Source organism: Psittacula echo (assembly GCF_963264785.1).
Source record: "Psittacula echo genome assembly, chromosome: 2".
Taxonomy (NCBI): domain Eukaryota; kingdom Metazoa; phylum Chordata; class Aves; order Psittaciformes; family Psittacidae; genus Psittacula; species Psittacula echo.
In genome coordinates this window covers 24,073,527-24,093,251 of record NC_137737.1, presented here as the reverse complement: position 1 = coordinate 24,093,251, position 19,725 = coordinate 24,073,527, and the positions used below count along the sequence as shown (strand labels likewise).

At 39.9% G+C, this 19,725-nt stretch overlaps 1 protein-coding gene across 3 annotated transcripts in view; it reads right to left on the bottom strand.

Annotated features, from left to right (window-relative positions):
• RBMS3 (RNA binding motif single stranded interacting protein 3) overlaps positions 1-19,725 on the bottom strand; it is a gene marked incomplete at both ends in the record, with an annotated part of 444,014 nt that overhangs the window by 344,571 nt on the left and 79,718 nt on the right. The gene's annotated exons all lie outside the window — the stretch shown is intronic.

Sequence of the window (19,725 nt, the reverse complement as noted above, 5' to 3'; positions counted from 1 at the left end):
GGCAGCCAGTACATGCACAGTCAGGTGGCAGAGTCTTGGCTAGCCTGAGTGAGGGAAAAAAAAATCCATCCAAACAGCCTGAAATGACTCTGTCTTTACAGGTTACTTTCACAATACAGAAAAAGGGGTTGGAAAAGATGATCCAGCTAAGACCTCCTGCCCTCAAAACCTTACCACTTCTGAATAACTACAAAGCACACACAACAACTGAGAAACACCGCTTAAAAAGGGAGGAATTCTCACAGGGAAAACACCACTCTCTCCTAACTCCCTGGTAAATACATGCTGTGAAAGGAGACACACACATGCTATATAAATTACTTAAGTGCCTCTGATCTGGCACAACAGGGAATTTAAGCTGCTGCAACCATCCCTGGCTCTCTGAGCATCAAAGTATTTACTTGCAGCACAGAGTGCCCTGTCAGGAGAACGGAGGAGTGGTTGGAAGGAGAAGGCCATGTCCTGCCACCACTGTGAACTATGCAGGAACGCTGAGATCTTACAAAAGAAGTCGGGGAAGCTAAGGATTGCTGTGGGCCAAGGCTCCAGCTGGGCAGTGAGCAAACTGGAGGCAGAGCTCCAGGAATACAGCCACCTGCCGAGACATGGGAAATCCTGTTTTCACAAGCTGATCAGTGTATTCTGCTAGCAGTATGCATGGTTACAACAGCAGGTAAATATTGGGCCAATGCTAAGTTAACCACGATGTGCTAATGGACTAATAACAGCAAAACACCTGCAATTTTCATTATAGTAGTAGCAATGACACTTCAGTAACTCCTAATAGGCTTGTTCTGCACTTAAGCCTTGAAGAGAGAAAAATATTTAAGCCTGTGAGTAATTTTGAGCACACTAATCAACTGCCCCTTTACTTCCAGTGGCCTTACTTTAGTGCTTATAATTATGTCCCACAAATCAGAGCCTCAGTAGATGGACATTTTTACCTCTTTCAAACAAGTCCCTTCACTTAGAAGAATCAAAAAAAAGTTGGAGAACATAAGGGGAGCATCAGTGATAATTGAAGCTGAGAGGCTTTGTTTAAATACATAAAGTACCACGCTTGCACTGATGCCTTTCCTGCTGCCTTCTCTTTCCTGCTTCCCAGTTTCTTCTATTTAAACCAGGAGAGCTGAAACACACAATCAGATGTCAGGACATCAGAATTTCTCTGCCTGCTTGTAATGTGACCCAAGTAGGAACCATTAAAACGAAAAAATAGTTTCACAGACAGTGCAATGGCAACACTAGCAAGTAATGACCTCTCACCTAGAATAAAAGACACAGGGCAACAAGCTTCCGTCCCCAAGTACCTGTGTAGATACTTTTGCTGACAATCAAATGCACTTAATGCATACAGATCTTATTTCTCTGCACACACATTTTATCACTGGGTAATCCTCACCCGCCCAAGCTTCAATGTCATTCCCAGAAATAGACTGCTGAAGCAGCAGTCCCAGGTACCAGGCACAGGGAACCATCTTGACTGAGCTGCTGTGGGCATGTCCTGGAAATCAGCTCCAGGCTACAGCCTACAGGCATAGGCAAAACTGTAGGCAACAGTAACCTCCAACAAATACATAGACATGGGGATCTTAAAACATCCTGGCTGAAAGCATATTTAAGTCTCTGGGCACTCCACAGCCATGGTAAAGGTAGATGTGACTGCATATAGCACATGTTTGGCTTTAGTATACTTAGAACTCAGGAAATATACTGTGGTAATCTCACACATTTTGATTATTGGTAAGGTAAAATATAAATAACGTCAATATGACATTCTTACTGCTTTACCTCACAACTCCATGTTTACCATACACATTGAATGCACATAAATGATGTAAAGCAAAGACAGAATTTTCTCTCAGCCAATAAAGTGCTATGTGCCTTAACTATTAATTGTTATAACTAGATATGTCTTAGGAAGGGAAAATGAATAAATGGCCTACTGTCACACCAACCTAATAAGCAAGAAAAAAAAGAGTGGAAATATACCTTTGAAACACAAAAAGCAATTTTCATTCTATTATAAGATCTTTATCGTCACACAGAGAAAAGCATTGGGGGCCTAATTCTAATTTAAGCTTAAGACATTTTATCCCTCTCGGCCAGCCGAAAGGGGACCTAGAAATGAACATGAATTACACTTACACTGATTTTAAGGCCACAACTATAAAAAGACAGTCCTCGGTACGCCCAGAGAATTAGGCCATGGGATAAGTGGTCTCTCAAGCAAGACCTGCTAAGACTATACACACACACACAGATGCCCAGGTTCACAACAGCATCCTGGGAGATGCTTTAAGGGTGGGTACAGAGGCAGACACATTCCACTTTGGAGGATGCTGATCTCCTTAGACTAGAAAGCACTGCTGTACTCCAAATCCTCTTCACTAACAAATCTCAGCCACTGCAGCACATAGTAATTGCCATGCATATCTAATACCCCAGAAAGACTACAAAATTGCCTGTACTAGGGCTGATGACATCTTCTGGTCAGTTGCCAGACTAAAAGCTTCGGGTCAGAAGAAAGCTTTGAATTCTTGTTTCCTGAGCTGATGAGTGTATGACTGATGGCAGAAGTATGCGATTTGCCTCCAAATGAGCAAAGGGTCTGGTTCATTAATCTCCGCATAATAACTGGAGTGAGAGAAACGAATGGCAAACTGATGATGGTCCCAGATATGGACCACTTGCTACAGGATCCCGGACGATGCCAAAGGGGCGCATTGTTTGGGAAGCTGTGTGCGCACCTTACAGCAGGGAATTTGTGCCTTGTTCTGATGTTGGCCCCCTCTATGTCTGGGGCCAAAGTGCTTAACTTCTCTGTCACAAGAGCTATGAGGAACACTGCTTTCCAGATTGGCTCAAAACACCCTGACACCAGCTGTAGAAATATGGGAAAGACATTTTGCCAACACAGCCAAGCACAGGACCTGTAGTGTTAGAAAAAGAGCGTTAGGCAAAATCTGCAAGTTTTACTTCAAAAGGAAGCTGGAATTCAGAGCTGGCTTTGCCATTAATTTTTCAAATAACCAATGCAACCAACTCATTTTCCAGTTCTCATGCTTCATTATTCAGAGGGGAATATGTGGGGAATGAAATGTTTAGTAGATCATTCCAAGCAGCTTATTAATTTAGCATGGCTGGCTAATAGGATTTGTTTTCATCTGCAAAAAATGAATGAAATTTCTCCTTTATTATTTAAAAGCAAGAAATTAATGTGCTTAATTCTTATCCAGCCTCATGAACACACTCTTGTGCTTAAACCCTACCACTGAGCTTTCTGAAGCAAAGTGTCCCACGTAGGTGCACACAGCTAAGCATGAATAATGAGATACCTTGGTCTTTCTCACTAAATAAGCCAGAAATGCTGAACCAGAAGCCTCTTGGTTACTAAATTAACATCCCTCCTCCTTTCCAACATCCAACCTCCTTTCACAAGAATGGTATTTATCTTCCCATGGCAACCACAGTACTCTTACATAGTTTTTCACTTGTTGCAAGTTTAGTCTAATGCATTTCTCTTCCAAAGCAAAACACTATTTAAAAAAGACAAATTTCAACTATTTTTCACGTACAATTCCTTTTGGATAGGAGTCACAGGCCCCAGATGCCAAGTTGTAGAGTCTGCTTTATTAGCAGCAGCTGGCTCCTTGGCAGACTTCTGAGGCAGTCGGGCTTGTGGTTTTGGAGTGGCCTCAGAGCCTAGCATGCAGCTGGACAGCTATGCTAACAGACTAGCCAATTTGTTTGTATTCACCTTTGACTATCCCAAATTTGTACTCTTTAATCCACTTGGAAGAAAGATCTTGGAAAGATTCCCCATTAATACTGACGCACTGACTTTTCCTATCATAGTGCATAATTTGTATTTAAAAAAAATGAGCATAACACACAGACCTGCATTAAAACGTGTTATTTAAGCAATTGTGAACACACACTATCCATTTCACTCTGAATAGAGTGCTTTCCAGCTGCTAGATTCATCTCACTTAGAGCCCAATTGCCACAAAATTTCCTTAGCTCCTGATTGAGAGAATAAAATAAGGCAAAGTAAATATAAATAAATTGTGCAAATATGAGTTTACCGCTCACACTAGCAAAACACAGCTCTCTTTACACCCTACTGTAGAAAGGAGTAATTTTTGAGCTGGAGGGTTCTTACTGGCCAATTATAGTAATGATGAGAGGATGCCACCAACTTAACGGCCCATTGATGGGAATTTGGAGCTGACTGAACAGAAAACCTCATACTAAGCAAAAGACATCACAGTTGAAGAGAACACAGAGAGGTAGGGCAAATACAATAAGAAGAGTCAGATAGAAGCAACTCTACTGCCTTTGGTTGGCTCCCTCAGTGAGGAGTAGCACTAAAAGGTAAGCTGTATTTCTCATCCATAGCCAGGTGGAAAAGAAAAGTGGATAAAAGATGAGCAGTGAAACATGCCACACACAAACCTCCTGTATTTTAGAAATGCTGCGATCAAGGGAGCTCAAGGCATAATTTTCTGTCTGAGTTTGTAGGGCATTCATTGTTCTTGCGGAATCGACCCATGACTGTTGTCTAGGTCCCATCTAGCCAACGAAGGCCTGGAAGACAGAGCTCCTCTTGGACACTTCCCCACGTAGTCAAGTCCTTCCTTAGACACCCAACAGAAAACACACAGATATAATAGTACACATTTTCTAACCCCTCTGCACAGTGACAAAGCTTATTGAACTGTTTCCACAGAAGTACATACATCCCACCACCTGGCAATGTTTTCCATTTGGAAAAGAACGGCATGTGAAAATGCAAGTAAATTCAGAAGATGAAGACAGACAGTAAGCTTCAAAGTCTGTTCTATCACAGTTCCTTCAATCAAAGAAACCAGAACACACCTCAAGAGGATTTTGATTTCTCTGAATCTCTTGCAAGGCCTTTAAATGTGATTTGCTGGATACAAGGCTGGCGAGTCAGAGCTGCTGGGTTAAGCTCTGCACTGCCACTACATCATCAATTCCTTACGTCCCACTTTACCAGTCTGTAATGATTCTTCCTTATCTTTTCAAAGCTTATAAGATGCTATGTGATTACTGGATGAAAGCTGTTACTGAGGACTGCAATGTTACATTATTATAAGATGAGGAAAATATTATTAAAATGTAACTAAACAACTAAAGTTATCCCTAATTCTTTTGCAGATAAAATTTTTTTCTGTATAAACTTATTTAGCTACCCTGTAGCAGAACTGAATGAATGAAACCATTTTAAAGCTTAAATAAAATAACAATCCAATTAGGTTTCTAAATAAAAATAATTATTTTTATTTTATTTAAAAACAAACTTGGAATTATTCAGTCACTGTCCTATCTTGCTCATGCTTCTTGTATACACTGAATTTATGGTGGGGTTTTTTCATTTTATTCCAAACGACATCTTTAGTCCACAGGAAAAAGTTGTCATTGTGTTTTGCTTAAAAATCACTTGTGAAAAATTATAATTAAAAAAAAATACAAAAAAATTTGTCTTTCAGTAGGCACGTTAGTTATTCAACAGTCAGATAGGTTAGTAGATACTTTGAGATCTTTGCTTCACAGAAAAAGCTGTTGGAATTAGTAGACTAAATGTTCCTGGGGCTTACAGTTCCCTTGAACCTGGCACAAAGCACTATAGGTCCATAAAGCAGAAGCTCAGGCAAAATTTGGCGCAATTTTCTTTGTTCTAAAATACTTATTTTTCAAATCATGACTGCCCAGATTTCAGCATTTTATAAACACAAGTAGACAATATATAGGAAGCAAGGCATCCGCAGGAAGACAATGAAGTCCTTTTATTGGACAGTGCCTGCAAAGGAGATCTTATTTTATACAGTTTTTTGCATTAAAACCAAAGCAACAACCAAACAAAAGCAGTTCGCTCTTCTTGGCTATCTCTAAGAGGACTGAGAGTTTAGCAATCATTACCCAGGGTGACATACACAAGAAGCCTGAAAATTTTCTCACTGATCCAGTATCTTCTAAGACAGACTGAAATACATCAAACTATACATCACTCCATTTCCCACCATTACCAATAGGAAACTTGAAAAGCAAATTGGTCAGGTGGAAAGCGGCTTATTTTGAAGTATAATTAAGCTTAAATAATAAAGTGGATTAGAGTACATGTCAACAGGGAGACTGATGATCATCTTGCCTGAGGATCAACAGGCCCCAGCAAAACCCAATCCAATACAAGGGAACAGGGCAGAGATAAAGAACATTGTCTGCAGACTGAGAATGTCCCAGTCATTGCTGTCCCACTGGGTTTAGGTCACTAAATAAATACAAGCTGCCAACTTCAGCCCTTCACCCTCTTCCCCCTACATGTTGCTAAACCAAAGATAAAACTACTTATCCCTCATAAGCAATATTCCATTTATCTGTGGACTGCCTGCCATTCTGGACTAAACTGTGGTAGCTTCCCTGAATTTAGGGCTTCTCACATCCAGACAGGAGGGTAACAGTTTAGACCTTAGCACTAAAAAGCCAAAGACAAGGAATGAGAGCTGTGTCACCAAATAAATATTTTTCCATAGCGGAAAATAACCTTCAGTCTTGTGTCCTCCCATGTATTTGATGGCAGGAGGCTCCCATGACAGATCATTCCTGTGGCATTATTTCTCAGAAAGGGAGAAGAATTTTTTCTATAAAGTACTTTGGCAGTTTGGCAAACTCGTAAACAATACGCTATACTATTTGACATAAATTAGTGTTATTGCTTCATTATCCAATCCAGCATATTTTATTGATGCACTGAGATTAAATATGAACAGAATCTAGACCTTAACAACACTAAGTCTGGGCAATCGGGATGATAACACATTGCAATTCCCCAGTAAAAATATTTTAGAGCACAGATCGAAATATGACAGCAATTATTGCCTGTGATATAACGATTTTGTGGTAAAAAAAGGGGGAGAAACTACAAATTTAAGCAGAAATTATTATTTGTGTTTACATTTCCATATAGCCAGTTTTGGGGCTACAACGATGAGTTCTCAGTCCATGTGAAAGTTAAGAATAAAAATGCAGTTTAAAAGGCATACTTAACTTTCAATACTTAACTTTTCAAATGTTTACAAAAACAAATGTTTCTGTTTCTGAGAAACTACATGTACTCTCTGGGTATTTGTTTACATGTGGCAGACTGAAAGTATCTTGGAAATGAAATACGCAATGAAGCATGTGCCTTCTGCATCTTTTCTTCACACAGTCCACACATACCACAGCATCAACACTGGTGCAAGGACCTTAGAGTAAAAGCCCATCCCATAAAACTGAACTTAAAGTACAGGAAAAGAAGCCAAAACATCAGTATCATCTCTTTGCTTTCCACGTGAGGATTCGACAAGCAGAGATCAAAACCAGATGTGTTTTCATTTTGCAAAAATAAAGCCCAACCGAAAAGGTTTTTCAAAATCCAGCCCACGTTTCCTCTGTTTGTCTTTCTTATGGAAGAATGAAGCAGGAAGTCTGCCACTGTCAGCATAAGCATTGACGGGATGGAGGATCGGGGTGGCAGAGCTCCCCAGGAACAGCTCCCATCATCATCCAGTGTTACTGCAACTACCTTTTGTAGATGTTTATGGGGAATCTCTGCCCCCTCCACCCAGTTCTATATAAAGATGAGTTGTGCCTCCCATCCTGCAGCCAAAGGAATCCACAGAACACATAGTCTGGGAAAGGTCTGTCCCAAAGATAACAGTGTGACACCATCAGGACAGAATCTGGGGCATTCCACAATAGCAGGAGTTCATGTTTTCTTTGAGACTCCTTGGGCTACAGCAATGCACTGCTCCCAAGCTGGGGGCCAGAGGATGCCCACAGAAGATATAAGCCACCACAAACCTCTCTACATTCTTGCTTCTGGTGCAAACTCCTCTAACAAGTACATGATAGCAAATACGTTTTTAAAAAAATTGCCCATAAAAAGTCATTACAGTTCATACTGAACTAGGAAGGAGACAACCAACCTCTTAAGACCGATGTATGTAATGTCATTTAAAGGACAGCTAGAAAGCCTTTCAACAGTAAGCTGATACAGCAGGGATAAGAATCTAATGGTAGCACTTAGGACTTAGAAATCAGCCTATGGACGTAGTTGGCCAAGGTAGTGCTGGGCACCTCCACACTTCTGACAGTCCTAATCATTGTGCCATGAAAAGCTAAGGGACATAGGGAAGCTGGGGTGGCCATGCATAGGGCTCATAACAGGCAGTTGTGTCTGAAACCCCATGTTAAGAACCTCTCTATCCCATTTCAGGTACTTCTCTACATTCTTAAAACAAGTTGTCTGTGTAAAAGAGTGAATGTTAAAACTGAAGTCACCATTATAAATGAGCTAGAACACTGTTTGGTCCCACATAACGAGTGAGGTGAAGGAATGGGTCTCTGCAAGACCCTGAAGGAACTTGGTAATGAGGTGAATTACAGACCTTCATCAGGCCAAAGGCAGTTTTGAGCATGACATTACCAACAACCATGAAGCACACAAAACAGTAAGTACCTAGGAAGGTGAGCAAGATTTGCCACAATACATTTTGGGATTTAAGCACTTACATTTTCAGCTAGTGCCACTATGTGCTTGAACTCACATGCTAAGGAAGTTGAGTACAGATAAACATGCTCTACTTTGTAACTGTAGACTCTGGGCCCTTATAAAATCTCCATTTCCTCCAGATTTCTTGTGGCAGAAATGGGAGGTAGCGTGAGAAATGCTATTTAATTTCCTTTGATTTAACAAGCATCTACTATGATTTACATTTAAATTTTCTCCCAGACATCAATCAAATCCACTTGAGGCAAAACTTACTAAAACTGAATAATCAATGCAAAAATGGAGAACCTGTTTATTTTTTGAATTTGCAGAATTACACTCACTTTATTTACAGGCAATTCTATTTTATTTCCTTAAAGTTCAATTTCTGTAAATGATATTATTTTTGAGGATTAATTTAAGCATGCTGTGAGTGTGCAAAAACCCCAACACTCCTGTCTTTTTGTATATATGCAATAACGCCCTATTTTTGTTTCCGTTCATACTCTTACTAGAAAAGCATCTATTAGGATGAATTGAAGCCTGATCAATAAACTCTCAAGATACATCCCATATTCATACCAAATGCAGACTGAGATTATTGGACCGTGTGTGTAATTAAATGCCACAGCAGCTACCGCCCACTGTGAACTTTGCTGTCATGACTAGAGGTCCTGGGAATGCCCACAGGACTACTAAATGATGAAAGTCTCCTCCTAAATTTTGTAATACTTGAAGCCACTAGAAGATGACAACTCTTTCTTAGCAGCTACTGATATTCTGACATCTGTTTTTGCTAGAAGGCAAATAAAGATCTTGAACTTCTTCGAAAAGTAAAAATAACTTTAGAATGTCCATTTTGCGTCAAAATCAGTGAATCTGAATATGCATAAATCTGCTGTGATAGTTAGACAAAAGACCCATAATTTCTTACGCTGTAATCCTGTATTATTCAGCAAGTCCCTTCCCTTCTAATACCTTCTTCTTCCTTCAATGTTTCCACCATCTCTGGTTTTTAGCACTTTAGCAGGAGATGGTGGGGAAGAGGGGGGAGAAGAGGTCTAAATTTACTAAGGTAGAAGTTCTTGGTCTCTTCTTCAGCAACAGATTGTGCTTCTGTGCTTGTCCATAGTTTCAAATGTCATTTGACTCACACACTCAAAAATGTTGACTCAAAATATCCACACAAAACTAACTTGCAGTTCAGCAAAAGTAACCTACCCTCTTTTTTTCCCTGATATGCACAGAATGGCTCATAACAAGAGCAAAAGCTTAATTTCATCATGACAACTTTCTTTTCTCATTTCCCTAAAATCATCATTATTTTCTGCTAATTGTTGTGGGATGATGAGCCAAGTATCTTGCTAACACACACAGATTTAGCAGAAGTTGTTTCGCCTAAATCATTTTGGGCTTTGTGCCACGGACTTTTTCCATACTGTGCGTAACAATACGAGGAACCTGAACTGTGCTCAGAAGTGAAGAGCCTTGCAGCCTGGGGACTCAGCTGCTTTGTTATGCATCTGTGTAAAATCCAACAGAACACTAATTTGGATAATGAGGTACTCCTGTTGCAAGCTATAGGAATTCAGAAAAATAAGATACATGCGTTAAAATTCCTGAAACAAACCAGAAAAGGTTCTTCTAAAAAATAAGAGATTCTAACACATTCATCTGTATTTCTTATTTTTTTTCATCCAAATTATACATTTCTTGATAAACAAGAGCTTAACTTACTTTCCGCACTGCAACACTGCCTCCAGTCTCTGGTTAAGTTTCTGGCTTTTTGACGTTTTAATATTCTTCATTCACAATTTATTTTTTAAGTCTGCATTTTTTCTCTGGAAATAATATGTATTTGAAGTAATTTCAAATGTTAAATCAGGATCAGTAAAATAAGAAAACCTTCTTAATGTTGTACCAAGCTTTAGAATAAAAGCTTGAAGAATGTCAGCATGTAACAATAAGGTTTATATCTCAAATTGGACACAAAAATATTCTGAAAGTCTTAATATCACTTAATACCACTGTCATAGACTCATATGCACAAGATGTTGAGCAAAAAAAGGAATTCAATTCTAAAATTAAAAACCATTTACATACAAAACCAGAATGGGCAGAGTGACAACAATACTTCTAACAAAACAATAATCAGATTGTAACAAATACACACCGTGTTACCAGCTGAAGCAGATATTGGTTACAAATACCAGGGCAATAAGGTTGTCCATGGGCATGTTGGCAGTAAAAGGAAGACTTAAGAAAACATTTGCTCCCTGCTGCGTAGGGCAGGGGACTCGTGGCAAAGGGTACAGAACAGATGGAGGCACTTGGCACTTTCTTTGCCTCAGTATCCAGTGGCAAGGTCTTCTCGGATCTTTCTGCCTAGTAGTAGGGCCTGGGGTGAGAGGTGGTGCCCCAGAAAAGAACTATTAAGTTAGAAAGTACTCCAGGAAACCAGTTACATGCTACTCAATAATGACTGCAAAGGAGCCAATGCCACTGAAAGGTTGCTCTGTCCCACCTCTGAAAGGCCGTGGCAACTGGACGCCATCAGGATGTTCCTCATGACTGGATAAAGACAAACATTACACTTGTCTTCAAAAGAGAGAGGATATGGGTACAGCAGGCTGGCTACAACCTGCCAAAACTAAAGAGAAAAGCCTCATAGAAGCTTTGCCTAAGCACGAGGGCCAAGCACTGAGAGCAACCACCATGGATGACCTAGGGCAAATAACACTTGGCCACTTGCTTGTCTTCTGTGTTGAGACAACCAGCTCTACAAATTGGGGGAGAGGACTGGAAGTTGTTTATCATGACTTTAGCAAGTCCTGCAGTATGGCATCTTCACAACAAGCTGGAAGACAGGAGGAAGTACACCCTCACTGAGATTGCAGGTAACACCAACCTGGGGAGAACAGCTGACTGATTAGGGAAAAGGGTGTGCTGGTCTTGCCTGGTGTAGAGTTCATTTTCGCCTGTCTCAAAATATTCGTATATCCAATGCTATATAAGAAAGAATTACTCAACACAAAACTCCTTCACCTCACACATTATGTATGTTAAAAACCCTCCAAGTTTACTTACAGCACAAATGACTAGTAAGTGATTTCTGCAGGTGCAGATACATCCTATAATCAAATTCAACTGCACAGAATGGATTTACTAAAACTGACACATCTGAACTTTATTCCTTTGCTATGCTTTGACCTCAGGTTTAGTTCATTTGCTAAAGTCATTATTGAACAACAATGTTCTACGCAGATTTCAGCAGCAGTAACATTTACATTAATGCAATATCCTTGGGTTAAAGGAATTAGAAATGCTGAAAATCCTATTCCTCAGCTTCTTTGAAGATGTAGGCTAAGGAAACACTGTCTAAGAGAAAACAGTACTATTTTAAAGGCAGTCTGGTTTTCAATTATTTTAAATAAAATCAACTGGCAGATCTTTACAAATCTCTGAGACTGGTTTAGTGTGTGGTGTCCCTGCCCATGGAAGGGAGGTTGGAACTAGATGATCTTAAGGTGCTTTCCAACCCTAACTATTCTATGATTCTATGATAAAATTACACAATTAATGCCACTGCCAGCTGCCATCAAAGTACAATTTTGGTAAGATTTAAAATTAAATGCACCCCTAGTTATAACAAATACCTTCTTCTTAAAATAGGGAAGGCAGTCTGACTTCCCCAGTCATATAAAGGCATAGCTCCCAAAGGGCAGTGTACTCATACCAGGTAGTCAGAGTATCTAGGCTCAATCTCAGACATAAAATGTTGCACACAGGAGATCTAAAGTGGTAACTACAACTTAAACCTCAACTTTGGGGACTTTGGCCCAAGAAAACTTGAAAAATAACTTCTTCAGTGATCTTAAAACTGCAACAGTACACTCAAGGACATGAGCATCAATATTGCCAGTCTCCAAGGTGTGTTTGAGGACACTGCAAGACTGAATTCTACTTACAACCCAAGGCACTAAACTACCATTAAATACCTCTGCTGGGGTCTTGTTAAAAGCAGAACATATCTAATAAGGTATTTAAATGACCACTCACATGAGATCCAAATTCAGATTGCACAGGCTCATGAAGAAGTCCAACATTTCCTAACTTCCTGACTGCATAACCTTAAAATGAATAACAGAGTCTAATAACAGAAGCTGACAGTTACTTTTGTAAGGAACACCACATTTGGGAAAACAAAAAGCCCACCTAGCAGAGTGCTTTACATTTGGGAGTTGCTAATAACAGGTCTTTTGGGAAATGGCGTAAGAAATGCAAGCAGAGAGTAATTATTCCCAGTACACCTTCTATTTTGCGACTTCCCAACCAGAAGCTGTATGTGGACCATCAACGTAACACATACCAAATGTTCTACCTCTTCTATGATCTGACCAGTTCAGACTTCAGCCCTCTAAAAACCTCTTTGTGGGAATCAGTTTCAGAATTTAATATTATATTAAAGAAAACATTAAAAAAAAATCCATTTATTTTAAATCTGCCACAAAAAAGTAAGCGGTGCTGCTTCCCTCCATTCTTGTTTTACAAGGAAAATTTTGCAGTTGTTCTTTTTTCATCATTCTCCCATTCAGAACATTTTACCTGAAACTCTGTCATACTGTATCCCATGTCTTACATAGACAATCCTCAAAAACATGAGGAAGGGCAGCCACTCAGTCAGAACTCTCAACTCTAGTGGTGTTAAATACCCAAATCATCTCTCATATGCCTAATATTTTGTTTGGAATAGCTTGCCACTGAATTTCCTTTCTTGAACCTAAGGCTAACATAGTTCCTGCAGGGCAAAAAGTCTCTCCATACAGTAAACAGCCTGTTATCAGGCTATCATATATTTCACTGAAGTCCATTTATCATTATAATTCCCTCATCCTACCAGCCCAAATAGGCAAAACTGCTGCAGAGGAAGGAATCTATGCAGCAATGTGGCTTTGCTTCAAGAGACCCTGCCATAGCTTTCTGCTGCCAAACGGAGCCTGGCTCTCTCTGTCCATGTCTCTGGCTCCCCACATTCAAGACCTCTGGAAGAGCCTTTGTACCAGCAGACCTTTGACAATCCACTGGTCTGTCAGGGGTGACCACAGTTTAAAAGTTCCTTTGCAGGCTGTATACTGAGGGTTTCTAAGCCACAAGTGGCCTCCTGGCATCCTCCTCTCTTTCCCTCCCTCCCCGCTTCTAAACAGCAGCAGCTACACAAAGATGCCTCAGAGCACCTGGAAGGACAGGAATTGTTCAGGCTCTGATAGCAAATCAGGCAAGTACAGGTAAGGATCAATATGTAGAGTGATTCCTGCAACTAATACCATAGCTTCAAAAAATACAGTCACAGCTATGAAGTCAACACATGTACATTCATTACATTTCTCAGTCTAAATATCATCCATTTATTCAGCAAAGAAACAGTTTTTATTTTTTCATTCATTTTACCAGTCTTTGGTAATTGTCTGCAGTAAACTAACTACTACATCAACACAAGCCAGAAAATCAAGACTTTGAAATATCCTCTCTCCCTATACCACCACGTACAATGGCACACAGAATATAGCATGGTTTTCCTTAAAGCACTACCCTCCAGAAGCATTAACTGCCAGATTTCTGCAGTGACAGTCTGCAAGGCTAAAATTAGCAAGCAACACCTTCCCTTGCACCTCATCACATGATAGGAAACAAACATAAATAGGGAAATACAATATGTTCCTAAAGGCAAAGTCTGAATACTTTCATCTCCATAACAGTTTAGAATTAAAGGACACTTACACAAGCAATTCCTCATGATACATCATCTGTTACTAGTGTTATAAGTCACTTTCTGCATAGTTAAAAAGATGACCACCTCTAAATATGCTCCTTCACAACTCAGTCTGGTCTTAATCAAATTACTTTATGTCCATACTATAGACAAATTGTTTTATTAGACACTGGTATGTTAACAGATGTCTATTTATTCTAGCACCCTTCTGTATGTCACCCAGGAGTATCAAAAACTCCTTCATGGGCCATATTCCTCCCTCTTGCACCACTGAGGTGCAGCTGATTGCAGGCTGGATGGCAGACTTGGAAGATAAAACACCAGGTCATATTTCTCTTCTCTCTCCCCTAAAAAAGTGCTGTGCTGTCCTTAACAGCCACATAAAGCAGCCACAGCCCTTCTTTTTCAAAACTTTTCCAGAGGACACATAAAATCTGGAGTATTTAAAACAATTTGCTAATTCAAACACAACAAATGGTAGAATAGATCTACTGATGTTGCATCACAGTCCAAGTGCAGACTCATTTAGGACCTTTATTTCTCCTGCTTAAGGGAAGCAGGAGAAGTCCTTTGCACACACACAAAACCACAGACATATGTCACAGTGTTGCATAACACTACATAGCATACAACAGGAGTGCATATAGCTAATGTGATTCAACTTACACAATGCTCTGACAACCTGCTTCTAAGCTTATCATCACCTCGCTGGCTCAGTTCTAGCTCAGCTCGACTATTACGTACTCTTCTTGATGCAGTGGCATGCCTGTGGCTGAGGAAAAGGGATAATGTCTCCCTGAAGCAAGGCTCTGGCTTGGCCACAGATTCCCAAAGCAGCCCCTTGGATGCACTGAAGCCACTGCATTTCAGCAGAACTGAGGTAGGGAGAGGCAGAGATTTTTCTGCAAATCCCCAGGGATCTGACTGCTTCTATTTTAGTATCCCTAATTACAAACATCGCTATTTTTGGTCTTAAAACCGTCAGAGCTTCTATAAAATTAGCCACAGCATTTCACTTGAAGACATCCTGGCAGCGGGCAGCTCCACAGGCTAGCAGCCTACTTGTGAAAATAATGTTTATCAGCTACTCACTTGATCACAACAACATTTCTGACAGTTTAAAGTTGAGCCCCACTTAAAAGAAATCTTAAAAAAAAAAAAAAAGGAGAAAAAAAGCCTCTGGATTAGCAGTTCTCACCCAGCATCCCAAGTTTGTGAACTGACCTTGATGTTTAATAAGAACTGTTTATGCCAACAAAAGGGAATTAAAACCAAACAAACACAAAACCCTCTCCCCTGCCACAACATCTAAAGAGCAAACAAGGCCATTGCCATTGATTCCTTTCAAGCCATTCATCAAACTACTGGCAACAAAAATAAGGCTCAGGCTTCATTACAAACAGAACAATAAAGAAAAAGGAGGTTGAAAATTTAGAAAGAAATGCTCACAGACAATAGATGGATTTAAGATATTTTTTTTTTTCCCAACAATCCAGGCACCAGGGTTTTCTTTGCTGTGCTGAAAATTGCTAACATGAGTACTAACAAAATTATGTGACTGTTTCCGATTAGTTCCAAGACTTCAAATTTCAAGTGCTTCTTGAAATATTTCATTATTTATCAGAGCTTTTAAAAATATATACAACATTCATTAATGAAATCAGGACAGGAAAAAACACTTTCATCTTCATAAGCAGGAGTTGATCTTACTCGAATATCCAAGATAGACTACTTTTGCTGCCTGTGAACCTAGCCTACCATTCCTATTTAGAGATTTTTCAAATGAAGTCAGCGTTCTTAACAAACAAAAGAAAAAAACAAACAAAAAAAAAAACACTACAAAAGACAAATACACCACCAATAAAAAAAACTCTCAACACTTTCTCCAACCTAAGCCCACAATATTTGCCTTCAGCAGCCAAGGGCTCAGAAATGCCCTAGCTGTATTTATTAGCTATATGGTGGCATCAGTTGGGAAGTACACACAAGATCAGCTCTGTTCTCCATCCCATGCACTCTAAAGACAGACACCTCTCCCACAGCGTTATGGTCCATGGCCTTGGTCATGCTTTTGCCATCACCAAGGAAGGCCAGCACTAACATACAAGGACCAACACACTCGCCCAGGGCAGGCAAGGCCAGTAAGCAGCAGTGAGATGCTAGGTAGAGATGCACAGAAGTGCCCAGTCTAGAAGAAGACACAGACAACCAGCATCTCAGTATGGCATCACTCAGCTGAAGCCCAATGCCTTGCAGCATCACCCAATCCCTTTTTCACATTCATCACTTTGCACTGGAGTGGAAACTCCCGGAAATTAATGTGGATGGTAGGCCTGGCACTTTGCATCAATTAATACATTGTAAAATAAATAATACCAATCGTGTGACAAGGCTGGTAAGTGATTACCATGATGCCTCATAAATCAGTATCGACTTGCCATATTTTGAATTTAATGCAATTAAGGATATGAAAGGAGAAGCTTTCTTCAGGGAAAGTAAAGGTGGCAGGATAGAAGGTCTCTTGGCATCTAGTACCAATGTTAACAGTTGCATGTGAAGTGAGGCAGCAAGGTAATTATCTTGCCTGAAGATATGGTGGCACTGCTTATGCTAGCAGGTTCATTTTGTCTATTTTCTAAGCTCCCTTGCAGTTATCCACTGATGGCTGGTCTCCCTCTCTAAGCTGACAGTTTATCCAGTTGTTACTAAAATAGCTTCCATTCAAGCTGCCATTGTTTAATAGCCATGGTCTGTGTATATAAAAAGAAAACCCTTAAAAACACATTTCAAACACCTCTATTAGTCAAGGAAATATTTAACAGCAGCAGTAGCTATGCAACAAGAGGTTAAGCTACTTAGTGTTTGTAACAACTGCACTTAGCTATTCTATCCAATGGCAAGAACATCTTTGCATTTATCAAGGGAATAGATTTAGTAAGAAATGGCACACAGTGAGAAATAAATGAGAGATGCAAGGAAAACTTGTATTATTGTGGCATCTGCTAGAGCTATTTTAGAACAGTGTCCCCCTGTGCTGCTTCACTGATGGGCTTGTGAGTATTGACTAAAATTAAAACCCATTTCTCAGGCATTTGTAAATAGGCCACAAAAACTTAGCAAGTCTAAGGTGTTTGGGGCTTTTTATGGTCCCATCATTTTCTCCATCCATTTAGAATATGTTACAGCCTATGCTTTGCAGTGGCCCTTGTGCCCTGGACCTGCTATGAGAAAGGCTCTGCACTTTTTTTACCATTCCTTATGGCACATCCTCATCTGTCTTGCATGTAGTGTCAGTCTCAGGAAGAGCTTGTCCTGAGGGACTATTTGCTCTTCGAACTAGACTTTACTATTAAACCCAAATTTTTTGTAAGGACAAAGCAGGCTCTTTGCTCCCAATGGCTTTGGCATCCGATTTCCTTGGGTGCATGCGAAAACCCCAGTTTATCTTCTGCTTTACCAATGCACAGAAACCCCCTGCACAGGCAAGGCCAAATATTTATATCCTGTAATTTTTAGGTGTTTTTTAAAGGGCTGATTCACTGTCATATGAAGCAGAGTCCACCTCTTTTTAAGGCAAGATGTTCAACTCACCAACATTTAATTACTTTTTTTTCTCCCATTAGGATGTGGCAGCCTGATCAGACAGCCAGAAAAACATAAATGCAGAAATGGCTTTGAGCAAGATTGCAAGCCCTCTGCTCCCCTTGGCAAATCTGAGCTACTCACACATGCACTGAAATAATTGGGGCAGCGTGAAAATATGCTCATCTGTGTGCGCAAAGTTTGTGTAAATCCAGACACAACTAACCTCTAGAAAAATGCATATACCATCTCTTACCCTGACTTTAAATTTTTTAGTTGGTGTTACATGCTAAAGCAGTGTCTATGTTACCTCAAGAGACAAAGACAAAAAAAAGAAGTATTGGGAACGTAAGACAGAACTAAAATAGTACGTCTGAAATTTAAACTAATATGCTAATCTAAAAGCCTCCATATTAAGTGACTGGGTTTGGAACACAAAAAGCAGAATATATCATGATTTGAATAAGTTGCACTTAGCAATATGAAGGACAACTGCTGAATTGCTGACTTTATTTCTGGAAAGATAAAGTTTATTCTGATCCCAGCTATACCGACACATTAACTCTTACTGTTACCAGCTTCCACACAGTAGTATCAAAAGGGCTTTTCTTCTTCTTCAATGGGATGATAAAGAAAAATATCACTCTCTTAGCTATAGAAGTATTCCCATAAAACACAAATTGCTGACTTTTTGGTGAAAAACTTATATCTGTATCATCAAAACGGCCATCAGCTTAGGTAGAGAAAATTATTTGCACGCTGAAGGAGGAAAGTGCCAAACTGGAGAATAGAGCATCTGCTATGGAGAAGGCTGTAATTATCTCACGCATCTGAACACCACTGGGCATTGAAGCTACACTAGCTATTTTGCCAGATAATGTTCAGGGCTTTTACTTGACACCAGCAGGAAATAAGCAAGAATTTGTAAGGCCTGTCAATACAGAACTTAACACACTTCAAAAGGCTCTACTTTCGATGCCATATGCCTAGTCTTCTTGCTCTAATGCGATGAAAATCTGAACTATTTTGCTGTCACTGTCTCGTATTACAAAATGCTGTAACATTACTAACTGTAGTACTCACAGTCTAACAACTACTTCTGTGCTATCCATCCTGGCGTGGTCTGCTGGCTAAGCGTTTTAATGGGGGTCCTGGAGATTTCAGAGAGAAAGCAGGAAACAGCAAAATTGCCACTCTCAACCTTAGCTCCATCCAGCAGAAAAAGCAGGTTAAGTGGCTTCCCTCAGTGGATATACAGCAAGTGCTGCTGCAGAAACTTTTCCCTGGGGATGCCAAGCTAAGAAGGCTCAAGCTTGGTCCCAACCTATGTGCAGGGAGAGCTGTGGTTCTCTGCTTCTGCAGGGGCAAATCTCAGTCCCGGGCTGCACATTCAAATCCTTTCAATGAAAGCCTTTTATGGGAGCATTCTTTGGTATTTTGTTAGGTTATCACTCACTTCTGGTCCACTCACAGAGAACATATCAACCACAGCTGACCCCAGCAAGTCTTTTTTGAATACCCACCTGATGACTGTCATCAGCAGATCACACAGGCAAATACAGAAAACAGTTATAAAGCTGTTCTTCTTTTAGGACAACAAATAGCTACTGTTCCTGTTTCCCTACAAGTAATATGCATAATTGTTCACTTCTGGAAAAGCAACTGAAAAAAAAAAAGTAAACCCTGTAAAAAAAAGTATTGCCTGTTGTATCTCAGTTTATGTGTGTGCTTTTCCAAGAAGGAATCAGTGGAGAAAAGGAACGATAAAAATACAAACTGCAGCAAGAAGAATAGTGTACAACAATTTCCTTTGATT